This window comes from Hyperoodon ampullatus (genome assembly GCF_949752795.1).
Source record: "Hyperoodon ampullatus genome assembly, chromosome: 7".
Taxonomy (NCBI): domain Eukaryota; kingdom Metazoa; phylum Chordata; class Mammalia; order Artiodactyla; family Ziphiidae; genus Hyperoodon; species Hyperoodon ampullatus.
Window position 1 is genome coordinate 96707656 of NC_136920.1, and position 9076 is coordinate 96716731.

Consider the following 9076-nt stretch of genomic DNA (forward strand, 5'->3'; position numbering starts at 1 on the left):
ATCAGTCACAGAGAAGTGTATAATTTTAAATGAGGTAAGAGCTCTGAAGGAAAAGAGCCTGACTTAGATGAAGCCTGTGCTGAGAAGTGAAGAATGAGGAGGTATTCACCAGACAAAAAGAGGAGGAAAAGATGTTCTAACAAAAGCAGCAGCACGTGCAAAGGCCCTTCAACAGGAAAGAACACTAAGCAAGAAGAAGCATAGTCGGAGATGATGCTGGGCAGGTGGGTGGAAGCCGGGCCATGTGGAGAACTTGGCTTTTATAATAAGAGAGCTGGAAATCAGGAAAGGGTTTTTCCAGATACATATTTTGAAAAGATTACTCAGGCAGCCACTGGAAATACAGACAGGAATGGAGGCCAGATTGGAAAAGAAGAAAATCAGAGTGGCTGCAGAGAGATTAGGTAGGAAACCACAAGCCAGTCTAGATGAGAGGTGATGATAACCTGGGTGAGCAGGGGTAAGATGAGACATCTAAGAAAGCAGCCCTGAGATCAGCTTCAGGAAACACATGGCACACGTCCTAACGTTTCCCTCTAGGCCTGAGACCGTGAAGGACATCACTGTCAATCTTGGCACCCTAGATGTGGCTTCAGAACCGTCAACGTGGTAGTCCATGCAGCACTTACCGACAGATGGGATGAAACCTGATGAGATGTGCATGCCACCAGGCCTGACCCTCACTGTGAGCCACGGAGTTGTGGGGAAGGATCCCCCAACTGTCCTCATCCGTCTCCTGCCAATCCCAGAATCTAGCAAAAAAGGAAAGGCTCATACACCTTCTCCAGGAAGCCCTCCCTGGCCAACCCCGGCCTCTCCTGTCTACTTAGAACTACCTCAGCACAAAGGACACAGTTTTCCTTTGTTCATAGGCCTATTTTTCTCAGCATTACCTTTTTTATGGGAATGTGTTCCACCTCTCCTGTTAAGCCACGGGCTTCTGAGGGTCATGCCTCTGCCTCCTTCTGCATTTACCAACCAAGCCTAAAATAAGCTAAGTAAACGTAGGAGACTGGTCACTGCTCTAAACCACTAATATACAACCAAAGAATCTCAAAAGCAAAAAAAGCCCATAAGAGCCCTGGTCCAACTGTCCTTCCCTTGCCGAATCTTTCCTCTCTATGCTTTAAGTGCCAGAGAGCATAGTGGCTGAAGCACCAGTTTGGGGGCCAGAAACACCTGAATTAAATCCCATCTTTCTCATTTACCAGCTGTGTGAACTTAAGCAAGGTACTTCACCTCTCTAAGCCTCAATAACCTCATGTACGTAATTCAAACCATCATGATAATCTGCATCAAAAGGTTGTTTGAAGATGAAATGAGATAATATATACCTGTACAGTGCCTAGCACAGTCCCTGGTACACAAAACCTGTTAAATAAATTTAGCAATATTACTGATGCTACTGCCAATTCCACAGTTAGATCATCCTTAACTATGAAAAGGTCTTGCTCTTCGTAAGCCAAAAATCTATGTCTAAGAAACTTCCTCCCATTTGCCCTCTTCCACCCTCTGGACCCACGAAGGGCACCCAAGGCACCACTACTCCAAGCCGGGTTTTCCCAGCTCCCTTCCCTTCAATACATGCCACTGGTTCCCAGTCTCTCGACATTATGGTTACCTTACTGTGAATGTGGTCTAATTTGACAGGCATAGCCAAAAGCTTTTGCACACCTGCGTACTCACAGAGCATACACACGTATATGCATACTTAGGGTTCCCTGAATATTTATTTCTTCCACCCTGCCTGAACAATTATAAAGAAAGTTCACCACCAGAAAAGATTTACTGGAGAAGGCATTGAGGAGAACGTGGAAGACATTAGAGTTGATTATGCAGTGGTAATGAGCACAGGTTTGGGAACATTCTTGGCTTCGAATCCCAGCTCTGCCACTTACCAGCTGGGCAAGTTACCTCAGTTTCCTCATCTATAAAATGGGGATAATAACAATGTCTAGCTAAAAGGGTTGTGAGGATGAAATGACTCAATACACGTAAAATACTCAAAACATAGTAAGACCTCAATAAATGTTAGTTGTTATTATTACCATTCATTTATTTAAAGGGCTTAGTCTACATTGTTCTAGAGGACAAAGCTAGTACCAGGGAATATAAGTTAAGGCCATTCAGACATCCAATAACCATTTACTGAACACCTACCATGGGTCAGGCACTGTGCTGTCACGGCCACAAGCCTGATAACGCTCCAGCTCAACCTAGTTGTGAAGCCAAATATGTAAATACATGATTATATAGTGTGTTAAGTGCATTAAGGGAAGTATCAGAAAATACGACAGGACACAAAGGCGAGGGCAATTAACCCTACTTTGGAAGATCAGGAAAAGCACTTCAGAGTAGAGGACCATGGAGACGGTTCTTGAAGGATAAGCAGGAGCTCACCAGGATAAGGGAGTAAGGTTATTTAAGGCAGAAGACACAGCTTACACAAAGGCAAAGAGGCAGAAGAGAGTATACGGCAGGTGCAGAGAATTAATGATGACAACAAAAGCTTATATTCACTGAACACTTCCTATGTTCCAAGAACTGTACTAATGCTATATATACATCATCACACCTCATCCTCTCTGCTAAGCAGAAATTATGATCCCCATTTTTCAAAAGAGAAAACTGAGGCTCAGCAAGTTTTCAAAAAGTTTTTTAAACTTGCCCAAGGTTTCACAGCTAGTAAATGGCACAGCAGAACATGCATGCACCCACATCCATCTGACTCCAAAGCCTTGAGCTCTTAACCACTCTGACGTGACCGGCGCACAAGAGACAATGGCAAGAGAGAGGTCTACCATGGAAGGCAAGGAGCACATAATAAAAGGCTTGGGAGGATGAGGCTATATCCTGACATGATGAGGAACCATCACAAGATTTCACAAAGGAGGCTGGCCTGATCAGACCTGTAGTTTAGAAACGATTCTGACAGCTGTGTGAGAACTAATTGGAGGAGGGCAAGAAAAGACGCGGAGGGACCACTTAGAAAGGTATCCTCAAAACACAGGCAAGAAATTATGAACTAGGGACTTCCCTGGCGGTCCAGTGGTTAAGACTCTGTGCTTCCAATGAAGTGGGCACTGGTTCGATCCCTGGTTGGGGAACTAAGATCCCCATGGTGGCCAAAGGAAAAAAAAAAAAAAGCAAGAAATTATGAACTGTCAGTGGCTGTGAGAATGGAAAGGAAGGGCCAGATTCCAGGTGTATTATGAGGCAAAAGAACAGTACTTGATGTCTGCAGCAGGTAAGGGAGAGGCAGGAGGACAATCAGAGCACTTAAAGCAGTATATTGTGATGATCAGTTCACTTCTATGCCTTGCCCGATAGCCCCACCTAGCATTCTGCCTAGATATAGGGAATGGCCAACAAATGTTGCTGCATATATTATAATAGATGAATGAATTCCAAGTGCAGACATGGCTGACGGAGTGAGTGGGTGAAGTCCTTCACTGAGACAGGAACTACAAAAGAGGAACAGATCTGGGGGACCAGGAAGGATGGGGCGACATTCAGGTGGGATGATCGGTAAGCAAGTCGGAGCTCAAGACTCAAGAAAAGAGGTCTGGCGGGAGCCACAGTTTGGGGAGTAACCGTTAAATAGATGGTAACTGAAACTCTGGGTGAAGTCGCTCAGAGATGGAGTGTAGTGAACAGAAAGTAAGGGCTTGCAAAGGCTGATGAAGGGGGCTGGGTTAGGAAACCCCAGAGAGAGAGGAGTCGTGGAAGGCAAGTGAGGAGCGCGGTTCCACAAGGAGACGGTAGATTTTTGAATCAATGCAAGGAAAGGAAAAAATATAAACAAAAAACTTACTAACTTCCGCAGCTGGCCAAAAGACAGCAAAAGGTTGAGCCAGCCCCGATTCGGACATGGGGGGAAGCTTCCCCACAAGAGAAATGTTCAAGCAGGGTTCAGAAGGCCGGCCTTACACACTAAATCTGAACAGGACAAATAAACGAGCGCCCCTGCTAGCTCACACTCGTGGCCCAGTGCCCGCTCTCACTGCCCCGCCAGCACTCCAGCCCAGGCCTTTCCGCCACTCAGATTTTGGATAGAGGCGCACTGATCTGGCCGCTCCATCTTCACTTCTTCCTTCAGTTCCCGCCCACACTCATGCACATCCCGCTCGGCGGCACACGAGTGTGCCTCGACTTTCCCGCTTCCCTCCCTTCCCAGCCACCCAACCCTCCCTCCAGGGGGTTCTCACCTGTCCCCCACCCCGGGAGGCTCTGGGCGCTAGCTCGCGGCTCTGCGCAGCTTCCCCAGCACCACCCGGGCTCCCAGCTTCCAGGGACGCCGGGGTGTTGCCCTGCAGCGGTCAATAACCACTTCCGGAAAGCGTACGAACCTAGCAACTGAGAGTCCCGCCTCTACCCAGAATCAAAAGGTCGCCGAATGAGAGCCCTGTCATCGGATTGGTTAAAGTTCCCGTCGGATCACAGAGGCGATGTGCACGTTTTCCCATTGCATGATGGGAGAGGTAGTCCAGTATAGTTGATGGGGCTCCGCAAGGGGTTAAAAGAGAGTCAGAATTTAGCTATGAGGGGAATTTCTTCCCGGGCAGGAAAGGATCATTCAGAGTATCGACAGTAACGTGACTTACCTAAGACAATCTTTTGGTCATCATTTTTAGTAGCATGATGAACATCAGGTGAATAATATACTGATCCTCAATAATCAACCCACCGAGGCTTTAATAAACAAAAGAAAGACTCCCATTTGCTATGACTAAATCGGTTAGTACCCGCTCAGGAGTTAAGAGACCACTGTCCGGGCTTCCATGGCGGTGCAGTGGTTGAGAATCCGCCTGCCAATGCAGGGGACACGGGTTCGAGCCCTGGTCTGGGAAGATCCCACATGCCGCCGAGCAACTGGGCCCGTGAGCCACAACTACTGAGCCTGTGTGTCTGGAGCCTGTGCTCCGCGACAAGAGAGGCCACGACAGTGAGAGGCCCGCGCACCGCGATGAAGAGTGACCCCCGCTCGCCGCAACTAGAGAAAACCCTTGCACAGAAACGAAGACCTAACACAGCCAAAAATATAAATAAATTAATTAATTTTAAAAAAAAAGAGAGACCACGGTCCATCTTTTTTACCAGAGGGCAGGGCTCAGGCAAGAAGGGTATAATAATATCTGTCATAACTATTTATTTTTTAAAATTTATTTATTTATTCATTTATTTAATTTTGGGCTGCACTGGTTCTTCGCTGCTGCACGCGGGTTTTCTCTAATTGCTGAGCGCGGGAGGCCACTCTTTTTTTGCTTTGCGTGGGCTTCTCATTGCGGTGGCTTCTCTTCTTGTGGAGCACGGGCTCTAGGCGCACGGGCTCAGTAGTTGTGGCTCGCAGGCTCTAGAGCGCAGGCTCAGTAGTTGTGGCGCACGGGCTTAGTTGCTCTGCGGCATATAGGATCTTCCCGGACCAGGGCTCGAACCCGTGCTGCCTCCATTGGCAGGCGGATTCTTAACCACTGCGCCACCTGGGAAGCTGTGACATAACTTTTTCCAATAGTCTATTTAAGAAGGAAAAAATGACAGTGTGTAGCCCCTCCACAAACCCTGCCTGGCAGAAGGGTTACTACTAATATAATTTAAAAGGCTTTAGTTTTGTTTGCACGAGGGCAAATCTTCCTTTCTCTTACACGTCCTCAACCTCCAGGAGAAGTTAAGAGCGGCAAAGACAGCTCTGACCATTAAATTAATGGGAAAACTGGGGAGCAGAAAAGTGAAGAAATTAGTCATTTGGGGAGGAGGATGGAGCGCCTGGAGCAGCTCCTGGCAGGCTCCGTCGTGGGGACGCGACTGGCTCCTGCTAAGTCCTGAAACTAGTCCCAGCACCACTCAGGGCCTGATCCCAGGATGAGGAACTCAGACTGCTGTTCCCGTGGATCCCAAAGCAGACATCCAGAAGGTATTCCTCATGTTTAACGTCAAGTCTTTTCTGTGGCAGTTCTGCCTGTACTTCCTTTTTGCTGCCTGCAGAGGACAAATCATTGCTCCCCCTTGCTCTCCACACACCTTAAAAGTCTCACAGAGGAGCCAAGGGAGCAGACTGGGAAGGACACTGAGAGCTCACCAGTTCATCCGCCACAGACCTTGCACAAAATCAGGGTTCAAAAAACCATTTGCAGATTTTATCCCCCTGTCTGAAAACTTGCAATCAATCTGGTTGACATTAATTGCCATCAAAATTCTTACCTTTTGTTCCTTAGGTCCCTTGCTCTCTAATGTGGAGAGGTAATAAAATAAGGGTTACTATGGGATTAATGAGGTTACTCCACACAGATAAGCAATTTGCATTTTATCAGGTTTCCCTATAGACTTGTACTTAGAAATGCAAACTAATTTTTAAATGCCCTTAGGCAAACATAATTAAGAAAGCAAGTCTTTGGGGGAAAATAACAAAAATGACCCACCAATTGATATGCCAGTAATATACCCAATGAGTGAGGAAGAGAAACTGAGAATTTCACACATTGTAGATTATCTTTTGCCATCAGGAAAGAGCATTTAGGCGTGATTTTTTTAAAGATGGGGGAGGAAAAAACCAAATCAGTCTCAACTATGCCCTACCCCCAGGTCAGAAATTTTACTGTTATAACTTTTTCTCGTCTTTTCATCCTGTTTACTTGTAAAATACAGAAAACCATCCACATAATAAGAAAGACAAACACTCAATCCCACCATTTTTTTCAAAAGATGTGAAATGTTCTTTCTATACCTTCAATTCACCTTATTTAAAATGGCAAATTGGGAGGACTTCCCTGGTGGCGCAGTGGTTAAGAATCTGCCTGCCAATGCAGTGGAACACGGATTTGAGCCCTGGTCCGGGAAGATCCCACATGCCGCAGAGCAACTAAGCCCGTGCGCCACAACTACTGAGCCCACGTGCCACAACTACTAAACCTGCACTCTAGAGCCCGCGAGCCACAACTGCTGAAGCCTATGCACCTAGATCCTGTGCTCTGCAGCAAGAGAAGCCACCACAATGAGAAGCACGTGGGCCGCAACTAGAGAAAGCCCGCACACAGCAACGAAGACCCAACGCGGCCAAAAACAAATAAATAAATAGGTAAGTTTATTAAAAAAAAATTGCAAATTGCCCTTCCATCTTCCTTCTCTGCTTTATTTTCCCCATTGCACATATCACCATCTGAAATACAATGTATTTTATTTCTTTATTGTCTGTTTCCCTGCATTAAAATGTAAGCTACATGAAGATAAGGATGCTGTTTATTTTATTTATTGTTGTGTCCACAGTGCCTAAAACAGCCTTTAACATGTATTAGGCTTTCAACGCATTTGCTGAATGAATGAATGAGCAGAAGAAGGAAGGAAGGAATTCCACACTTCAGAGGAAACCACTGTCGACATCTGGGTTCCCACCTTTGCTGAAGGCTTTTTAATTCTTATGCAGATATAAATTTATATGCATACATGTATATGCACATGTGCATACTTTTTAATTTTTATAGAAATGAGATCATAATGTACATATTGTTCTACAATGGGCTTTCTTTTTTTTTGGCTTCACCATGCAGCATGCAGGATCTTAGTTCCCCGACCAGGGGATCCAACCCGTGCTCCCTGCAGTGGAAGCACAGAGTCTTAACCACTGGACCACCAAGGAAGTCCCTGTGCTTTTTTCATTGAACATGTCATAAACATCTTCCAAGGTGAGTTCATAAGAAGTTACTCCATTCTTTATAATGGTTACATAAGATTCAATTGATTGAATGTCTCATGTCCCTATTGGTAATCTTTTTTTTTTTTTTTGCTTCCAGAGTTTTGATGTTGTACACAGTGCTGAAATACTGTTGGATTTTTGTTGGATAGGATCCTAGAAGTGACACGCTCAGAGTTTACATTTTTTACATTTTAATAGACATTGCCAAATTTCTCTCTAAAAATGGAATAATTTACAGTCCAACCAACACCTTCACCAACACCAAATACTACCAATGTGAGAGGCAAAAAAAATTCTGATGATGTTATCTAAATATTGTTTTAATTGTGTTTTTTCACTATTGATGACTTTTTTAAAAATATTGATTTACTTATTTATTTGGCTGTGCCAGGTCTTAGTTGTGGCATGTGGGATCTTTTAGTTGCAGCATGCGGGATCTAGTTCCCCAACCAGGGGTCGAACCTGGGCCCCCTGAATTGGGAGTGCGGAGTCTTAGCCACTGGACCACCTGGGAAGTCCCTCTTTCGCTATTAATGAAGTTGAACTTTTTTCATATATTTAGTGGACATTTGAATTTCTATCAAATACCTGTTCACATTCTTTGTTCATTTTTCCCCAAGTTGTTGGTGGCAGGTGGGGTGGGGGGCGGTTATTGACTTGTAAAAGCTCTTTGTATATTATAGACATTTACCCTTTGTCTCTTTATTGTGCGACAAATGTCTCCTAGTCTGTGACTTATCTTTTATCTTTGTAAATGTCATTTTTCTCAGAAGTTGTAGTGGTAATAACACTAATAGCTAACCTTTATTGAGCATTTACAATGTGCTAGACACCATTCTAAGTGCCTTACATGGAGTATCTCATTTAATTCCTACATTACAAAGTATGTACTATTGTTATCCCCTTTTCTCAAATAAGAAAATTGAGACACAGAAAGAATAAGTAACTAGCATGGGGTATCCCAGTTACTAAGTGGCAGAAACAGAATTGGAATACTGGAAGCCTGATTCTACAGAAGTTTAAAAAATTTTAGTCAAGCCTGTCCATGTTTTAAAAAATATCTTCTGAGTTTTGTTAGAACTTCTTCAATATAAGATTTTTTAAATATTCTATTTTTTTCTGTAGTTTTATTTTTAATGTTAAGCTCTTTGACCTATCTGGAGTTTATTTGTAGATGAGTTAGGGATTTAGTTTTCTTTCCTCCCAAAAGGTAGCCAGTTGTCCCAACAACAGTTATTGAATAAATGTATCTATTTCCCTCTAATATGAACGCCATCTTTATCATATACAAAATTCCCATACATATATTGATCTATTGATTTTTATTGTTTAACCTGTGTCTAATCACCGTATTGGTTAGGATATTTCTATCCATATTATATAATCTGC

At 44.2% G+C, this 9076-nt stretch overlaps 1 protein-coding gene across 1 annotated transcript in view; it reads right to left on the reverse strand.

Moving 5' to 3' along the window:
- Positions 1-4305, reverse strand: part of CEP164 (centrosomal protein 164) — a 71017-nt gene extending 66712 nt beyond the window's left edge. Inside the window, exon 1 of the mRNA XM_079707484.1 lies at positions 4209-4305. The gene's annotated coding sequence lies outside the window, so the exon portion shown is untranslated. The remainder of the gene's footprint in view (positions 1-4208) is intronic.
- Between the last annotated feature and the right edge of the window lie 4771 nt (positions 4306-9076).